Here is a 19,483-nt window from a genome sequence, read left to right as displayed (position 1 = left end):
AAGGAGAGGTGTTCGGTTGCCCTTTAAATAGCTCTTATTAAACACGATCCGCCTTGGAACAGACATAGGACTTCATTGTGCTGCGCTGCGCTTTGCCACTCGGCCCTGTGCGCAGAATACGGAGCTGCCTCTGGGACGCTGCATAGCCACAGAGAGAGCCTGCAGCCTTTGAACCCAGCCTGTCATAAATAAGACAGGCTGTGGAGCCCCTTTTTTCTGTCTCCTAACGGTATAATGGCAGCAGATGTTGAGAGTGATTATGGCGCTGTAATGGGCTCGTGAGATGATTTATATTCTACGATTACCTCACTGCCCGGGGATTTCATTAGCCAGAGGCTGGCTCGTCCCCTGCTTGCGGAGCTGGTGCCTTCTGGACAGGCCTGATTTGTGTGCTTCTTGGGGACTCATCTTCAGACATAATTAAAAGCCAACAGCAGCTGTGGGGGTAGGGGAGGTGTGGGGGGGCGGGGGCAGCCGGGGAGATGTTGGGGCGCAATATCCCTGTGGCGAACTTGGACGGATATTACTGCCAGCACCAGAAAAACAAGGCCGGCGGTACGAGACATGCGACACGTCTGCAACAGGATTACTAGAACTTGTTTGCTCTTCAAGAACGAATTCTAAATTGTTTCATTCCAATTTCTTTAAATTCTCAAGATGAAAATACAAAAGCAATCATCTTTCCCTCTAGCAAATGTACAAGGAGACACTACAAAATAAACCTGTGTCTGTCCAGGGCTTCATGGCATTTTCTGGTCATGACAACAGCCTGAAATAGCATAATACAGTATGAACCGTTTTATCAATGGGTGACGTGTGCATAACCACAGGTTTTGAGCAACGGGACAAAAACTCCTCTGTGCATGTAAGAGAGACCGCAGATACAAATTTAGTTAATCAAATTCTTATTAAGATGGAGAACAGTGCTTTATTGGGATAACTCGCCTGGCTGAGGCAAACAATAACACGTCTATAAGAACAAAGTTGCTGGGGACCCCCCCTCAGTTTATTTAGGGGTGAGCCAGGGAACATGGGAAGACGGAAAAACGACTGAGCAAGATGCAATATTTAAACACAGGCAAACGGACGTGGGTGAGACTAGGGTGTGTGACCTTCTCCCAGTTGAGTTTCAAAATCCAAAAGGAAAAAATTTTTGACTGGTTATTTCCTTGAAGATGGTCTCCTGGCGTGTAATACAAGGGACGCATACTGCCAATCCCCCAGACTACCAGACAACAGCTCACACAGGTCACTGAGACTGCTGGGATTGCTTCTGTATGCTGAAACTGTATTTACTGCCCAGAATTTCACCAAAATGTACTTCAAGTCAAACAAACATTTGTGACCCTCTCAGACTGAAGACAAGATGCAATGTCGTTTGTAATAGAAGTTGTCTCCACTGAACCATCACCCTCAGCTGTTTGTCAGGACTTACTGCGGTGAGCACACTTTATTTGCTCATAGAGACGCACCCAGAAGACATGTCAAACTGGGCTTTTCCTAGAGATTCCCAGCAGCCGTCAAAGGACAGTCTGGTTCAGTGGCTCAGAGTCAAGAATCCTAAGCACCTAAAAAACAAAACAAAACAGGGCTCACCCTGGAAAAAAAGCTTTTAATGGAAGGCCGCACAGCTGTCCTCACTGACTTTCTAAAGAACGAACTGTCCCTATTTGATGCAACAAGTGGAAAAGCAAGACAGATGTGCACAAAAACACAGCACTGAAGCCAGGAAAATCAGAGGCAGTGCAGCTTCCTCTGGCCCACCCTCCCCTCTGCTGGGAAACCTTAGCTGGGAATCACTCCTGGGCTTCGTTCACACTCCACGGCTTCAGAACAACAAAACCCTTTTAATTCCAACGGCACCAGAGCCCTTATCGAACCCTTCTACTTTTCTTTCTGCATCGCGATCATAGCTTCCCTTATCTGCCACCACACACAGGCGCACACAGGCCCACATACCCCTCGCCACCCCTGCAGACAGGACGAGGGTCAGCGGCAGGGGGACAGGTGGTGGACGGACCTCCCCTCTGCTGGAGTGATCAGATGTGTGAGCCGGTGGACGGACACAGGGCAGCCGGGGCCCTCCTGTCAGATGGTGGTCTGGGCTCAGGTACGACATCTGGTGAGCTGGGGGGGGGGGGGACCAGAGAGCGGGACCTGCGCCTTTTTTCTGTTCCCAGATTGCGTGGAAGTGGACTTAAAACGGAGAGCAGGAGGCACTTTTTGACGCAAAGGGTTATGGGAGTCCAGAACAAGCTGCCCGGTCATATTGTTGAAGCCGATACCCGAGCTTCTTTCAGGAAAAGGCTGGTCAACGTCCTTGGATTAATTAACTACCAAGAGACAAGCTCTAGCTGGGCCGAATGGCCTGCTCTCCTTTCTGATGCTCAGACAAAGGGCTGACTGCGAGCCTGAGCCGTCTTCTGGACTCGCACGATCCAGAACCCGGAACCCTCAGAGCAGCGTGGAGGTGACTGCTGCTGGGGAGAAACCAAACCATCGACCCCGCTCTCCGGCTGAAAGACCGCGAACCTGGTTCCCTCTGGGCAGACACAGGCAGGCGCTGGCCAGGAAAAAGACGTCACCTAGCACTGGGTTTGAGGGAGGGCCGAGCCCAAATAAATGCCCTTTGTTAGCGTTGATTTCACTTGCATACATAGATTGTGTATTTATAAGAATCAGAAAATATTCTGTGCCAAAAAGTTATTAAAAGCTCTTTTTTTGTGTGCATATGATATCCTAGCCTTTGTCTGCAACTGTATAAAAAAAAAGGTACAGAAACAGCCAGCCAGGAAAGAGATTAAATTCAGTGCCCTGGATTTTTAAACTGCCTTTCTAAACAATCAGGTGTTGCATGGGAGAAGTTATGAATGACCAAAGAAGACAGAGGGGTCTGTATGTACCAGGTAACCACCTAACTTGGCTCCCAAACAGGTATTTCAACAAAATCCAGTTATCCAGAACATTCAGCACAAAAGTGATTTAATCCAGTTGGCAATCCCTAACAATGGGCAGAGAAGATCTGTTCCACAGAAGACCTTCCCTCCTCTTTACCGCAGCTCCACTGAGTGAGCTCGGTCTCCCACTTTCATTATTCCAGTAAAAATGAAGGTTTGGCAAAGCACACCAGGGTCAGGGTTTCGGAGTGGCCCGCAGTGCATTGTGGGAGAGCAGCAGGAATGGCCTCTTGCCAGGACTTGACAGACAGCCCCGTCCCTCACCGCCGCTCTGCGACGGCTCTATAAATCAATAAAAAGACGATTCTGGACAAAGGCTGCTTTGCCCTGCTCGGGTCCCGACAGCGTATGCGACGCAGTTCCAGGACACCGGAGCCCGTGACGGCGCGTGTGGCTTTAAAACCAGAGAGCGGGGACGTCCTGGGAGACAGCTGCTGTCTGCTGTTAAGAGCTGACAGATCCAGGCTGGAGCTAAAGTGGAAGGATAAAAGGGGATGGAGCACAGGGCGCGGGGGGGGTCTCGGAAAGTGCCTCAGGCCTCCCAGAGTGGTCCCATGAGGGGAGGAAGCCGGGGGGGGGGGGGGGTATTGTTCCCCTCGGCTTCACTGGTGCAGAACCTCTGTGGAGCGGTCTTGCTGACAAGTGCCTCAGGTTTCCTCCTCGGTTATCGCGCAGACCTCCGCCGGACCACACGGCCTGCCCTGCCTCCTCCGCCCCCGCGCCCGCTCCCCGCACAAAGGCGCCATTGTCTCCCGGATACCTCGCCCGCGCCACGCTTTTCGCCAGCTCGCGGAAGAACGCCGGACAGGACAGGACAGGACAGGACAGGACAGGACAGGACAGGACAGGACGCTGGGGTCTGCGGCTTGCGGCCGTCGCTAGGGGGTCTTGGCGTTTAAAACCCAAAGGCCCACAGAGCCCGCCGCTCGCCCCACTGACCTGAAGGCACAGAGCCGCCCATTCCCGGAAAGACAAGCCCTCCGGCACGAACCGATCGAGCTGCGGCTAATTCCGCTCTCAAAAGCGGAAAGAAGACAATCTTGTGGCTCTCGAGCAACCTGACACCTGCACGAGGCTCAGCAGCCGAAACCCCGAGTGTCTTCTCTCGACTTTTCAGCACAGAATTAACCTCTGCTGGTTTCTTTGCGGGCAACACACGGCGTGCAGCTCCCAGCCAGATCTCTGCACTCTGATGACCCCCAGCCTTGACACAAGACCCGTGCCTGAAATAACTGGGCAGTTTCCCCTCCCGTACTGACCAGTGACCAATGGTGCTCAATTAGAGATCTCCAGGCTCTTGTGACCAATTTTTCTGTTTCACACAAGCTGCCGAAAAATGACAACACTGCTGCTTACGCAAACTGCTAATCAATAATATTGACCAACGACTGACTGAGAAGTCAATATGTGATCAGCAAGATTTAGAAGGTAAGCCCCCGGTCTGCCCCCACCCAGCCTGATGCAACAGGGCTGTGCTCTGTTAGAGTGACTTTCAAGTCCCTCGCTGCTTATGTAACTGGACAAGGAAAGGGACGATTTAGAGCACTCGATTTTTAATTTAACACTACTTTATAGCAGAGCCAGAGACATAAGTACCAACACTTATATCTTATAAGGTCCACTGGGACCTGTTATTTTCCAAAGCAATGATATTCTGCATTCTGACAAGAAGTAATAACACTTCCACTGATCAACTTTAAGACATGCTGTGAATTCTTATTCTACTGCTCCATAGAACGTTATACAAATCCTAAATCCAATATACACCTTAAAATAGTTAGCTCTCTGGAAACTACCACCTGATAGAAACACAGAATGATCAAAAAACGTAAAACACAGATCGCCGTCGAACACAAATCATTTTTTGTTCCATACGGACTGCGTATGGAGTCTGTGATTGAGTCTTTCACATTGCGACTCACAGTGTATGCTCAGAGCTCCTACAGCTGGTCCACCTATCAAGGGTCCACAAAGACATACAGTAGGATGACCACTTCCCTCGCTGATGTCCACCTGAGGTGGCAGGACACAGCCCTGGCAGAGTGATCCCAGTTCAAACCAGTAACAAATCCTGGCCGGAGCTGGCTAGCAATCTCTAGCCTGCAGCATCAGGATTACAGAGCCAGGCTCAGTAACACAGGAGCCCTTTAAATTATACCTCTTCCACACTACCAAATAAAACAGCATGAGAGAAGGAGGACTAGTACGTAGTTCTGCATCTCTGGCTTGGCCCCAGAAGGCAATAACTGGCGACACCAGCATAGGAAAAAATAACAAGCATCAACGGTTTAGCTCAGGGCTTCAGACTCCAAATTCCTACTGGATGGCCTACTTTTCTGCTGGTTTTTGTTCCTCCACAGCTCTCAGTTACACGGTTCCCCTAATTTAACTCACTGCATTTGAATGCTTTTGCACTTCAATACTAGAAATAATTTGGTTAATGGTTTAATGAACCACTCAGGTAGCAGCAGAAACCAGTAGACTCCAGGCCACGAGGAACAGAGTGGGGGGTCTCCTGGTTTAGGGGGCCTTCAATGTCATTCATGATACTGGCAATGCAAGGCATGTGCCTCTTTGCTTTTAACAAAAGGACAAGCACAAGGCACAGAAGCACTACACGGCAGAAAATCTTTCTTGGGAAAGGCTTTTACTAAACCGGCTCTGGGCCTGCTCCCTGCATCTTCTTCTGCATTCTGAACCCCCGTTTGTAGTCGTGCTAGGTGTAGCTTTGTTACCTCTTCTTCTTGTTAACTTGTTTTTTCCGTAACTGTAAAGCGCCTTGAGAATTACTTCTCAAGCTGCGATATAAAATAAAGTTGATTATTATATTACGAAATCAAGTACAAATGCACCCCTATCGTGTTATAGAAAACGAGGGCGATGGTAGTGTTCAGAGCTGCCTGACTGACTGACTGGCTGGCTGGCTGGCTGTCATTCCCTGGACTGTCAGACCTGCCCTCTTGGCACAGAGGTTAGGGTGAGGACTTCACACCCCCTCCTTCCCCAGATTCCTCATTTACCCCTTGGCCCTGCAACAAACAACCCCAGGAGGGGGGGAAAACTGATCCATCACCTTCCCGGTCCCCCACTGCCCGTGTCTGTGCAACGCATGGCTCATATAAACTCACTAATGAAAAACAGTGCGTGATTATGGGGTAGAAAGGATGTAACACAAAATGATAATTATTAAGGAAAAACTGTACTCCAACCACAAGCATACTGACACAAGAAAAAAATAGCCATTTGACAAAAGGCTCTGTTCACTTAGCTATGAGTCATCACTGGTTATTTAAAGACCGCATCTAGCAAAAAAAGTATGCTAAAGCAAGCCAGAAATATGTACGGCTTTGTGCGTTATTTTTTTGTTTAAAAAAAGAAACGCTTTGTTGGCCTTAGCTAAAGAGCAAGGCTAGAAGAGGCTTTTCGGAGTATCAGATCACAGTGGCACAGAAACTGCTCCAGCGAATCATACTCAAGGTCTCCCAGCCCGTCCTGAGCAGGCTCTCTCTCCTCTGGACTACAGCCAGGAAGACAGGAGAAAAGGTTCTCTCTGCTTGGTAGCCCGTCTCCCACAATACCAGCCAAGACTTACTTAATTGAAGGCCCATTTATTTATCTGCCCCGAGAGTAAAAACCCCCAGCTGTATCAATTACAAGAACACTTCTTGAAGGTAGATCTCATCTTTAGAAAAACAAATAACCTTCCACATTTTAAAAGCTCCCTTCTTCCACTTGTGAAGTATAGCAACACCTTTCTTTTCACTCACTCCTTAACCAGATCCTTTTTTTGGATCCTGCATAACAATCATCACTCTAATCGGACTCACATTACGGCAAATTTGCACAAAGAGATCTAGATAATTTAAAAAAACAACCTCATACGCTAGAAAATATCCTCAACGCTCTTACAGTATGTTGCGCAATCAGGCATTGAGGGGGACGTGTATCTGTGAAGACACTTGCGAGCCCTGCAGGAGATATGAATCTGGTTCCCTGGGGAGGAGTAAGTAAGAGGCCACAAAGCCCGGTTCTGGAGTACCTAGGTCCTGCAAGTTTCAGAGTCATTCAACAAAGAGCACTAATTTAAGAAGTCAAGTCCCGTAAACCATATGCTTCTGTTATGGACCATGTGACTCAAGCAGGCTGCTTGTGATGTCAGAGTCCTGTGTCCTGACCCTGTTTGGTCCTTCTGAGAAAGGCTACTGGGACTCCAGACGGTGTGCTCAGAGCCCTGCGCTCACCTTCAAGCAGTGAAAGCAGGTTTATACATGTTTGTATTGCGTCACAGCTGGACATCTCTGGTCCTTTCAGCCTGCAGGAGGGGCTCATCCCAGCGAAGACTTTCTGACGCAAAAGGACGGCAAAGCAAAATGCTCATGAACTGTCCCCCGGTTTTAAAAAACTGCAGACTTGTAGGCGAATTTGTTTAATCTCCACGCCTGTTCACTTTGCAAAGCAGTCTACTTTGCCGCTACGGTCTGCTTCTGGGGTACGGATTACCGAAATGTGGCTCTCAAGAAGCTGTGTTTCTACCCCGAGAAAAACTGACATCTGATCTCCACTGGGAACTTGAGTATTTCTGGGAGATCTGGTCACCCCTCTGGATGTACATTGAAGGCCTCCCCTCCTGATCCATTTATTTAGTTTTTATTGGTTTGAGTACTGGAGCGCTGTACAGTTCTCTCCCTACAGGCCATAACTTGTTTGTTGTGCGTTTTATTTACTTTTGTATGGACGGACTATGATGTTATTGCATTTTGAAAGATGAATACTCTGTAAACTTGTCACGTGTGGTTAAGGTTAAAAGCAAATAAAAAAAACAATTAAAAACGCAGACGTTACGGTGAGCTATAAAACCAGCCGGACGCCTCCTCGAACATGCTGATCAAAGGGCACGTTCTCCACTCTGGCCCTTATCGCACCACAGAGTGGGCAGAGGGCCACAAAGAAAACAGAAAGAAGAGTTGAGGAAGGTGGTGGAATAATGTATTTGGCCAAGATAAAGTCAGGAAGAACACTGCTTCCTATGAAAATATTTATCATTCCAGAAACCTTTTGGCTACAGAAGATTCGGGAATTAATTCATGTTTTCTTAGGGGAGGGGGGCTCTTAGCACAGGAAGGGGAATTCTCCCTGTTAGCCCATTCCCCTGCCCAGAGCTCTATTCACAATTTATTAGGCTCAGTTATATGAACTAATGAAAGGAAAGGGCTCTGAAAGAACTCCTGCTCGAGAGGGTCCCTGTGTTGCAAGTGTGCTTTCGGCTCAGAGAGCGCTAAATCATAATCACCCACACAGCCCTACAGGCTGCCTCCCACTTCGGGGAACAACACTTACATCTTATAAGGTCCCCAGGGACCTGCTGTTTTTCCCTCACGTTCGGGGGGGGAAAACTCAAGTTTCTGCTGGTTTCTCCGTCACCGGAATAAAAATCCCAGCCAGATCCGTTTCCTCCCGCCGCCGAAGGGGTCTTGCTGGCAGACTCGGGGGCTGCCGCTGTAGGGCTGAGCTCCGACCCCGTCGGTGGTGGGTCCCTGGCACTTCAACGCAGGCAGGGGGAACCAGGAGCCACCAGCTCCGTTTCATTTCGTGCTCGCTCGTTTTAACGGCACTTTCCTTTTATCCCAGTTCAAATGCATTCCCAGTAAACAAGGGAGGGATTCTCAGCAGACATTTAAAAAACGTTTCCTCCAACAGGCAGTCATAGGTTGGCCAAAGCACACTCAGCTCCACTAATCCAGCATTCTGTCTGCGTAATCTCAGACGCTTTGAGGTGATTGCTCCTGAAAGTACTATATCAAATAAAGTTAATTCTTCTTCTTATTACAAGTATTCACTCATATCCCTCAGCCACGTCTCGGTCTGCGGCACACAAAGGTGAAACGTGCACATCCCAGAAGGCTTTTTACAACATGCAAAACTACACATCAAATCTCAGAATATGTATATTTAGAAAATATGCTGGCTGGTATGTATATGTATAACTGCTCCAAAAGTGTTTTTATTGTGACATCAAACTTGCAGGCAACAGTCAAGGAATCAATAGAAACAAGAGCTCTGTGCCTTATGTGATAAATATAAATTAGGACCAATTAAGCTCATATGCAATATATATAGTTTTATTCCTTGAACAGAGTAAGATGGTCTGAAATGTCTGGTTAGCCAAGCATATGGTTAGTCACAATATGGCCGCTGCATATATCAAGGCTTTCCGAGAGCGAACACGTGGAAAATTGTGATGTTTTTCCATTTAAAAAAGACCCTTCAGAGGGTAATTAATGAGATAAGGTTTGGCGGAGGGTAAGGGACAAGGGCTCCCGAGTTTTTCCCTGCTTCCCGGTGTCCCGGGGAGGCTGTGAAGACACCACAGCGAGAGCAGGCCGTGCCTCTGCTCCCACCCGGCTCGGCCTCGGCGCTGCCTGTGCGACGAGCGCACCAGAAGGGCTCCTCCAAAGATGCTGGGCTTATTTCAGCCACATAACTGAAGTGATCTGTGGATGGGGACCTGGAGGACTGTGAACAGCTTCCTCTGAAAAGCGCCTAGCCGGGGGCTCTCCACACGGCCCCCAGCTCGGTCCGCATCTTCCAGCGACGCCAGAGAGACTTCAGTGGCCGCCAGGCCTGTGCCCGAGCGGGGCAGCATCACAGGCCCGACTTCCACGGCGGAACAGAGGAACTGGAAAACTCATTCCCACCTCTCGTGCGGGCTTACGGAAGCTGCAAACCAGAAGGAACTCCCCTGCATGTGTGTAGGATAAGCACTGATTACGGTGATTCACGTGAAGTCCTGCTGAAATTTTCCCTCATTTCCATGCAGCACTGAGCCAACTTTTTAACCATCTGTAGGACTCATAACCCATTTTATGTTCTTACCGTAACTAAGGTAGTCTGAACGTTTGCAAATGATTTAATTGATTAGTTGAAACTGAGCTGTCACCATTTCAGGTCACTGACTTGTGTGGCCTTCGCCGTACAGTATATAGCCAAGATACACGCATTGGTGCCCTGCTCAGAGTTCAGCTATATTTAAATTAAAATCCCGTACTTGTGGAGCTAGCGAGGAGCTACACCGAGGGACTGCCCTGGTGAGCGCCCGATTCAATACACTTGAAAGCTGAGTGTTTATTCAAGCTTTATAAATCAGTTTGAAATTTATATAGTCCCGGACAAAGGCTCTACAGTGCTAAACCATAAAGAGGCATTTGTATTCAGTTAATTTCTGGAGGCATTATTAAAGGTTTAGTCTTCAAAGACAAATTCTAAATATATTTTTGAAACTTGGTTCGCCACATGTTATACGCCACACTTTATTAAATATTCACAATAATCCGAGCAAGTTTATTTCGCTTAGTAAATTCGTAAAAGACTTATTCAAAATCATTTTTTAAGGGATCACAAAATGCTCAATTACATCAGTAATTCTCCCAGTCAATATTTGGAATTCGTTAGGAAAGTAAAAGTAGTTTTAATAGTTCGTGACCACTTGATCATTTCGCGGTTTATTGAAACGAACTCTGGTAAAAAAAAAAATCTGTTTTTTTTTTAACTTTTCTTCGTTTTCCATTCAGTATACTAGACTTTTTATCGTTCGGGCTAAAATAGTTTCCTTTAATTAACGGTAAATTTTGTAAATATGTTTTATATATAGGCCTACGTTATTTGCGTATTTATCATGTTTTAGCTATACAATGGTACACGGATGTATACTGTATAGAGGCGTGGTTGCCTTTTTAAGAGTCAAGACATCTGAAAACGTTAATGAACTATATGTTTGTCTCAAATCAAACATCACAAGTCTTGTTTTGCCCGTGAGCCGAGATTAAAATAGTATTGGAGGTCTTCCTACAAAAAGTAACAAATGCTAAATTAAATTACACCGTTCTGAAAAATAATTTATACCTACGAGGCTCAAGTAATCTTACTGTACGCAAATACAAAAATCTTAAAGATAATGTATTTGCGTAAGATTTCTTATATATACACGCAACAGTATTAATAGCCCTAATTTTACACGAGAGCTAAAATTTTAAAATGATAGAATTAAGGTCAAACGGATCAAGCAGGTATTTTTACAAAACCACGAGACTAAGTTATACGGAAATAAATGACACTGCAGTTTATATTTCGAGACCCCGCAATAAATTTGAAAATCTGGATCAAACGCCAAACTGGAGCTAATTTAATAAAATCGATCCTAAGAAAGAATGTGAAATTCAAATGATCAAAACAGCATTGTTTCAGGAAAAACAAATCTGGCAAACTACAGCGATGTGACTGTTTTCACAACGCTATTTCATAGCCTGCATATTATCATTGTTGTTATTTAGTTAAGGATATTTTGTTTGTTATTAAGTATAACAAATTATAGCACGTTCAATGTTTTGTCATTACAGCACGTTAAAGATTTTACAGCACGTTTAAGATTTTGTAAGCTTTTAACAAAAACCCTCTATAATGATTCCTGCGCCCCTCTTCTGATTGGCCTGAACTTCTGCGAGTACTTTTTAACATGTGTTGTTATTATTTACTTCGTGTCGTTCGAAGAATTTTTACAGACACTAAAACGTCAGGGGCAGGGTGAGAAACGGTTTTCAGTCGTCTCTAAATCAGCACGGTTGAAAAACGTGAAGTTTTCGGCGAAGACTCACAGCGGTTTTTGGACTGTTCCCAGATAATAGACGGACTCGGGTCCGTTTTATTCTGTTTTTTTTTCCATCCACAGGTCGGTTTTTAGTCTTTGTTCTCTTTTATATTGTTTTAACCGATCCACGAAAACATACAGATCTTCGTTGCGTGACTTGGTGATGGTTTCCATTAGGAGTGCCTCGATAATAATAAAAAAAACATGTCACTTACCATAATCCAGAAGGAAAAAGACCTCGGTGATTCGTCCCTTCGGTCGAGCGGCGCTGACACGCGGCGCTACTTCGTCCTCCGCAGGAAACTTAAGCGTGTCCAAAAACGATGTCCAGTCGCTCGTCCACTCCTGTCCCGAAACCACACTGCGTCTAACAGGAGCTCTGAACCGACTCGCAGCGTGAGGTGTGACCCGGCGCTTCACGCGTCCTTCGTGGTTTGAGCTCAGTGGCTGTGGGTGTCGCGTCAGTCCTCACGCCTCACGCGTCTCCAAGAGCGCATCCGTGCGGAGCTCGGCGGGGAGACCGCAGACAGGCGGCGCAGCTCGAACACACCTTCAGGAGCGGTTTGGCGAGTGGGGAGGTGAGGCTAAATAACATCCCCAGACCCAGCCCCCTCCTCCTCGCTCCCTCCGCGTCCTTCCCCTCTTCTGAAAAGCCCCCCGAACCGTCGTGCGTGGGTGCGAGCGTCTTTCCCTGAGGGTGGCGGCTAGGACAGTTTGGGAGGGGAGGGGGTGAGGCGACCGCTTCAAGTGCAGTGCGGTGCAGCGCACAGTTAATGAGATAATAACGGCTTCTCTTCCCCCTGACCAACTCGAGAGCCGAAGCCAGGTGCAGGATAGCTCATTCCGGACACTCCCGGTGTCCCCTCGCGTCTTGATCGACTGAGCGCTCCCCCGACAGCGGTGTTTACCCAGAGGTGAAAAGACTGACCACTGGCTAGCCACTTAAAAACGCTGCTGACAAACTCTTTAGCACTTCAGACAGGCGATTGAACGACACCCATATAATAACCCCACTAAAGAGCAATCAGTGAATCGAGCGCTTTCTCAGTCCCACAGCTTGAGTGAATGTTATCAGAAGATGGGGCCCACAGAGCACTGACACGTTTTGTCTGAATTGTACCTTATCAGCGAGAGCTCTAATGACGTTCATTTAACCCCTTGAAGCGGAGATTTCGATTGCATACATCTATTTTACACAACAAGCCCTTAATGTGTGTAACCCTTGTGTGTTGGATCGCCGCATTGTGCAAACACATCCGTCGATAACAACTGGTTGAAGAATTAAACAGGAACAAAAAAAAAAACATCGCGAACAACCAGGTTTTTCATATCCTTGTATTACATTTAAAACGTTCAATAAGAAGGATTCGCAGGCCTTGCTTTCCTTACAATAAACATCCACAACAAAGGATAAATTCGATAAATCATTTGTACGTTTGCTAAGAGCACCTGCCATGACTTTATAACCTTCACGATAAAGGTGTTTTTTTTTCTTGCCAGACGATTTGTGTTCGTCTTGAAACCTCCGCCGGTGGGATCATGGGTTTTTCTGTTTTTACTTGCCCAAATCATGAAATATAGAACAAAGGGGGAAAACATACAACACTGTGCACGCAACACAAACTCTCGGGTTACTCGCACTTCCTGAAATGTGCTGGGCAGCTATACCAAGCCGTTCGCAAGAGTTTCGGTCCCTTCAAGCCCCTAAAACGAGTCGCCGATCATGCTGGATTTGCAATTTACAGTTCGGGTTCCAGCAGGAAAGCGCAAGAGGACACATGCTGGAGAGTCTGTGACCCGACGGAGCCCCAGAAGGCGCAGAGACAGTCACGGCGGCCTGTCGGCCCGTCCGCGATGTGTCGTTTCCGCCCAACAGAAACCACCGAACAGCCTAAAGCCCGGCATTGTGCAACGCTCCATGATTAAACAAGTTGAGGAGGACTGTTCTCCCTAATTTGTTTGTTCCTGCTTGTTCTCAAGCCCATTCAAATTGTGATGTTCCAACTCAGGTTTCCGTTTCTTCAACAGGATTTATAATATCAAATAATAGTGAAAACAACGACGATAATAAACATTATTATTATTATTATTATTATTATTATTATTATTATTATTATTATTATTATTATTATTATTATTATAAATTGTGTCCTGAGCTAGATATATAGAATTTCCTTGCTCCTCTGAATTGTCTTGAAAGTCTCCTAAGCCTTGAGGGCAGATTAGACTTCAAACTTGTTTTTTTTTTTGTTTAATTGCGGTGACGCCAATTTTTTAATTGCGGTGACGCGACCGCCCCGCACACGCGCGCCCGGCTCGCGGTGGCTCAACCTGCTCGAGCTGGAGAGAAGCAGCAGGAGCAGCAGCAGCAGCATATTCGCAAAGCGGCAGCCGGAGCCGAGCCGAGCCGGGCCGCGCCGCGTCCGAGAGCCGACGGGAGTCTTCTTGGCAACCCGGGTTCCAGAGCGCACGGAAGGGAAAAGGAGAGTGGGACAGGCGGTCCTCCATAGCCCTAGGTGCTGTGGTTTGACTCTCCCTATTACTCAAACGTCAAAGGGTGACTCGCGGTGGCTTGTAGCTGTACCCGTGCATGGTTAGTTGGGAACACTGTCATCCCGAGAAGAGCGACGTCTTAGGCCCCTTGTCAACAGCCAACTATGACAAACTTCCATCGCCACCTTGTTGTTTGCTTTCCAAAGACAAACAGCAGGTTGACGCCAGTTCACGCTCTTCATCGACATTGACATCATCATCATCAGTAGTAGTAGTAGTAGTAGTAGTAGTAGCACTTGCAGTAGTAGCACTTGCAGTGATGACAGAGTGCCTTCATTTATCCTTTTAAGGGCCAAGAATCACAAATGCACTTTTTAATCACGTTTGACTTTTTTTTTTGTTTTTGTTTGGTATCTCGGCGCAACCAGAACCGCCCAGCCCTGCTGCAGTCCATTCCCACGGACTCTGGCGCCTCGATATCCATAAACTGCGTTTATGTCTGCATGTCACCGGCCAGCCGGTTTAAGGAAATAAAATAAAAATACCTGTAAAACAGAAAAGTCGTCGTGGAAAAGTCCCGTAATTTTATCTGGAGCACAGCGGAGTAATGTGATCCGCTGGGCCTGTCTGCCTCTGATTCACTCGCAGGGCAGGTGGGCCGATTCCATTGTTACCCAGAAATGCACTGCTGCAGTCATAAAGGAGCCTTTTGTCTATGGAGCCCTTTTCAGAGAGCACAGAGCTAGGAGTGTCCCATCTCTGGATCTCCAGGGCAGTGGGGACCCCAGGAATGGGTATTTCGCCTTTGCAGTGTTGTTGAGTTGCAGAGGAATAAGTTAAAGGTTTATTCCCTGCTGAAAAGAGAAGAAAGCAAACACAGCGTTTCGGCTTCTTCGGCTGTGTGAGAAAGGCAGCAGAGGCTTGTTGACTTGTGTTTGTCGGCGGAGTCTGGAGTTTTCCGCCAGTCACTGAAAAAGAATCCCCGTCCTTAGCCACAGCATGACAGCACGGTGTCACGGCGAGATCACACCAGCCTCTTCCTCAGCTGTGAGCTGCGGACTGCTCTGCCCTGCCTGCGCAGCTGGTCACCGCTAGACCTCAGAAACGCTCGTTGACACAATTCCTCTTTTTACTGGCTCTCAGCCCTAACCTCAGTCCCAGCTTGCCTCCTTGGCCTACTGCCCTAACCTCACTGCCTCCCTGACTCTCTGCTCTAACCTCAGCCCCACACTGCCTCTCTGGTCAACTCTAACCTCAGCCCCACACTGCCTCTCTGGTCAACTCTAACCTCAGCTCCACACTGCCTCTCTGGTCATCTGCTCAAACCTCAGGCCCTCCTGCCTCTCTGGTCAACTCTAACCTCAGGCCCTCCTGCCTCTCTGGTCAACTCTAACCTCAGGCCCTCCTGCCTCCCTGGCTCTCTGCTCTAACCTCAGCCCCACACTGCCTCTCTGGTCAACTCTAACCTCAGCCCCACACTGCCTCTCTGGTCATCTGCTCAAACCTCAGGCCCTCCTGCCTCTCTGGTCAACTCTAACTTCAGGCCCACACTGCATCCCTGGCTCTCTGCTCTAACCTGAGCCCCACACTGACTCATGGAAGAATCAAGGATACATCAAGTTAATTCAACAGCATGGCAAAGCCCAGAAAAATCATGGCATGTCCTACAAGCCTCCATGAAAGCACAATAAAATGCACAGAAGCTCTTCCGTGTCCTTCGGTCTTAAAGAAATACCGGGAACTTGTGGTCAAAGAGCCGATGTAGCACATTCAGCAGAGTAAACCTTTACTCAGATCTTTACACATTGATAGAGGGAGGGGCTATAAAACATCTCTCTCACCACTCAACCCCCAGTCTGAAACTGCAAATCAACGTGAAATGCATGCTGAATGTCAGCAGTGCTACTAACAGTTAGAAAACAGGAAGAGCAGAGTTGCTCTCATCCTGAGAACCTGCAGGCCAGCTCCTAGGGTACCCCAGCGCTGGGCAAAGGTCCAGAAGCAAGCGTCCCCAGACTTTCAGAAGCTGCTCTCTGTCTCTCGGCATTGACTGCCCACTCCATTCTATTACCTTCACTGGCTGGAATGTGGAAATGATTTCCTTAATTTTATAACGCCGAGGACCCCCCTTGGTTCAATTTTCACCCGACATCATAAAAGCTGCAGTTTGTATGATCGGCTGTGACCATGTGTTTTTCCCATTGCTGTAGCTTTAATGCGTGGGTAATAAAAGTTCAATTTAACAGAAATTATAACAGATGTTCCAGACCGTAAACCTTGGATATAAACTCACTTTTAGGGAAGAAATTCTAGACACCTTCAACCTCAGCTGTACTTCTTATTACTTTTAACTTTTACCGCGGTCGTGGTCATTCCTTTTTATCTCTGTGAGAAGGCGGTATGGGAAAGGTGTCCCCAACGCCAAGTCCGCTGATTCTCCCGAAAGAGGGAGGAGAAATCTCACACAATGAGATATTCCCTTCCTCAGTGGCCCCGCTGCCCTGCTCCCTGCAGAATGCAGTCCTCTCAGGTACTGCTGCAGAATGACATGTAGAAAGCTATAAAAAACACATGACTAATTCACTGGGAGTCTCCACTGCTCTTTTCTATGGAAAGACAGAGTGTAAGTCAAATCCTGCTGTACAACTCTGTAAGCTCTACAAGCATAGTACGCACTAAAAGAAGATGTTTCACAGACCTTTCGTTTGCTGTTTCAATTTCCGCCTGCATGCCTTCTTCACAAACTCACTGCTGCAGTGGTTATGATTTCCCCCATCAGCCTCGGGGCTGCAGTAGGTCTGCTTGCAGAGTTCCTCTCTCTCAGCAGGGCCCGGGGGCCTGACACCACATGCTGTCATAAACAGAGCGCTGCAAAACTGCAGCACGTCTGACAGGCTGTCAGTTACCAGGATGTTTCAATCACCCACAGTCATTCCTCCCTCCGATTTTTAATTTATTGCACTTCTCACACACCTGTCATTTAGACAGATAGAAAAGCTGAAAATGTGAACGTTAAACTGCAGCCCCACAGCAACAAAACATCAGCAAAAGTGTTTTTCGAATGACTGATCTGTTGATCTGTAGCAATCCAGCCTTTAATTCAATTCAACTGTTGTGAGGCAGGAGAAGAATGTTTTTTGTTACAGTCATTCTGGTTTTTGCAGTCAAACCTTAAAAGATTTGCAGTTAAGTTAAGCATTGATATTATCTCCATCAAGACCTAAATTAAATACAGTGGGAACCCTAACCTAAAACCAATTAAAAAAAACACGTTATACGATCCTACGTTGTATAAATTCATAAAACTTAAAATCTTTTTATTCATTCATATATCTGTTTAATTTATCAATCAAGTAGCTATTGTCTACTGATGAGTTCTTAATAAGGTCAGAGATAAGTAATATGAATTCCTATAATTCATCCTGTTCTCCCACCCTTGTATCTATGCACATGCAATTAGATAGTAAGAGCTGGAATAATCTGCACTTACTGTTGGGGATGCGTTTATTTTACTGACTCGCTGACTGACTGACTGAGTGACAGTGCAGTCTATGTCTCCTGATTTATGAGATTTAGCAATGTAACCTAATAAATCCAGGTCATCTCTAGTCACTCTGCTTCAAGAAGAACGCTCCTGTGAGAATTTCAGCCTGGCTCGAAAGTTTGCACTGCACTGCCCCGTTTCCTGCATGCAGCAGTCCCAGAGAGGTGGGACAGCTGGTTCACAGCAGAGCTGCACAGTTCCCACGGCAGACTAGTGTGAGCTGGGCCGCAGGACTCGTCCAGCACCGTGTCAGAGAGGCGTGTCAGACACACTTACAGGCAATCACCGGGACAGTACGACTGAATGGAATTCTTTCACACAGCCCGGCCATTGTCTGACAGAAGAGACAGTGTGGGAAATATGCTGAGTGAAATCGTGCTTTTTGCTGTCTCTGCCCAACGTGCCAGGGATCACCTGTGAGGTATGAGCCCGTGTGAAAACCGAAATCATTTGGAGAGAGGGTCAGGGAGGTGTTGTGTGAAAGTGCTCCCATGCATTGTCAAATTCATTTTGCCCCGAATAATCTGCTTGAAACGAAGTGGCTCTGGGAAACAAAGAAAAGATGTAAAACATAGCTCTACGAACAAAGAAAACAGGGCTAAACAAAAAGAAAAAGCTTTCAGTTATTACACCCATCAACACCACTCCACCAAACACCAAAGACGAGCCCCAAATGCAACTTGCTTCGTTATACCGCCATCACATCTGTTTACTTCTCTTGATCGTAGTCAAATTGACGTCTCCACAGATCCAAGACACATCTCATGAAAATGATTCTGAGTGCACGGGAACTGGAACGCAAACTCTGTGGCTGGCTTCCTTTTTCCTCTCGGTGGTGAGCTAAAAAAAATCTCCAGCACCACAACTCATAACAACAACAACAGACTCCCTGCTCCATTAATCACTGCCAGATCCCTTTGAAGAGACAACCCTTTAGGCTCATATTGTGGGCAACCTCTCTTTAAAAAAAAATACATTAGGAGAAGGTAAAAAAAAAGGTTCATTAATATTATATCTGTCACCTATAGCTGTAAAAATTTCATACTGTAATATCTGTAATATATACACTGTTTGTACTGCAGCAAAAATTATCACCGGCTGTGTTTTTCTGCATATTCAGATACCTGGTTTCTGTGTCTTTATGCACGCACAGTCATGTTTCATATACAGCACTTCAGAAATGATGTAATAGCTCCTAATTAATAAAAACACAAAAATCGAATAAAGCAATGAGCAGTGAGCTGTCTGTTGCTTACCTAGCAGTTAGCTACATGCACATGTGTGTGTGTGTTTGTGTGTATATGGAAAGGGTACAGAAATAGAGCCCCCTCCCCAACCCCTCACCCCCCCCGGCGTGTGCCCAGGCGGGGAGAGAGATGTGTTGATTTACAGCAGTGCTCTGCTCTCCAGTTTCACTCGCCTGGGGCGGCCTGTCAGGGGCTGACTCCTCACCGGAGACACCTCCTGAACATACGCTGGCAGCCCCTGGGAATCAGGCCCTGCCTCTGCTGCTTGGGGCCCCGATACGATTACACACGAAGTTTTTTTAAGGAAAAAAAAAAAACTTTGTTATGAGTAAGAACGGTGTCTGGAGCTTCTGCCTCCGACAGACCTGCAGTTTTAACAGTCCGAAACAGATCTGCACTTCGGCACGAGGCGACAGAGCATGTGAAGGATGAGTCTCTCTCCCAGCTCCACACTGCCCCTTACTGGCAGATGAGTGTTATTACGCTGTGTGTGTGCTACTCGCAAGGGGTATGGAATTTTCCCCACAGCTTCTCAAACCTCAAGCTTAATATCTGGGGAGAAATTATGAAGTGGCAACAAGCGAATGTAACGTTCTGTATT

General features: G+C 47.0%; 1 protein-coding gene across 2 annotated transcripts in view; it reads right to left on the bottom strand.

Moving 5' to 3' along the window:
• The window catches only part of eya2 (EYA transcriptional coactivator and phosphatase 2), a 36,510-nt gene extending 23,958 nt beyond the window's left edge, over positions 1–12,552 (bottom strand). For both annotated transcript variants that reach the window (XM_088607620.1, XM_088607622.1), the window contains exon 1: positions 11,814–12,552. The gene's annotated coding sequence lies outside the window, so the exon portion shown is untranslated. The remainder of the gene's footprint in view (positions 1–11,813) is intronic.
• Between the last annotated feature and the right edge of the window lie 6,931 nt (positions 12,553–19,483).

Source organism: Lepisosteus platostomus, chromosome 15 (assembly GCF_059453375.1).
Source record: "Lepisosteus platostomus isolate fLepPlt1 chromosome 15, fLepPlt1.hap1, whole genome shotgun sequence".
NCBI classification, from domain to species: Eukaryota; Metazoa; Chordata; class Actinopteri; order Semionotiformes; family Lepisosteidae; genus Lepisosteus; species Lepisosteus platostomus.
This window is presented reverse-complemented; position numbering and strand designations above follow the sequence as displayed.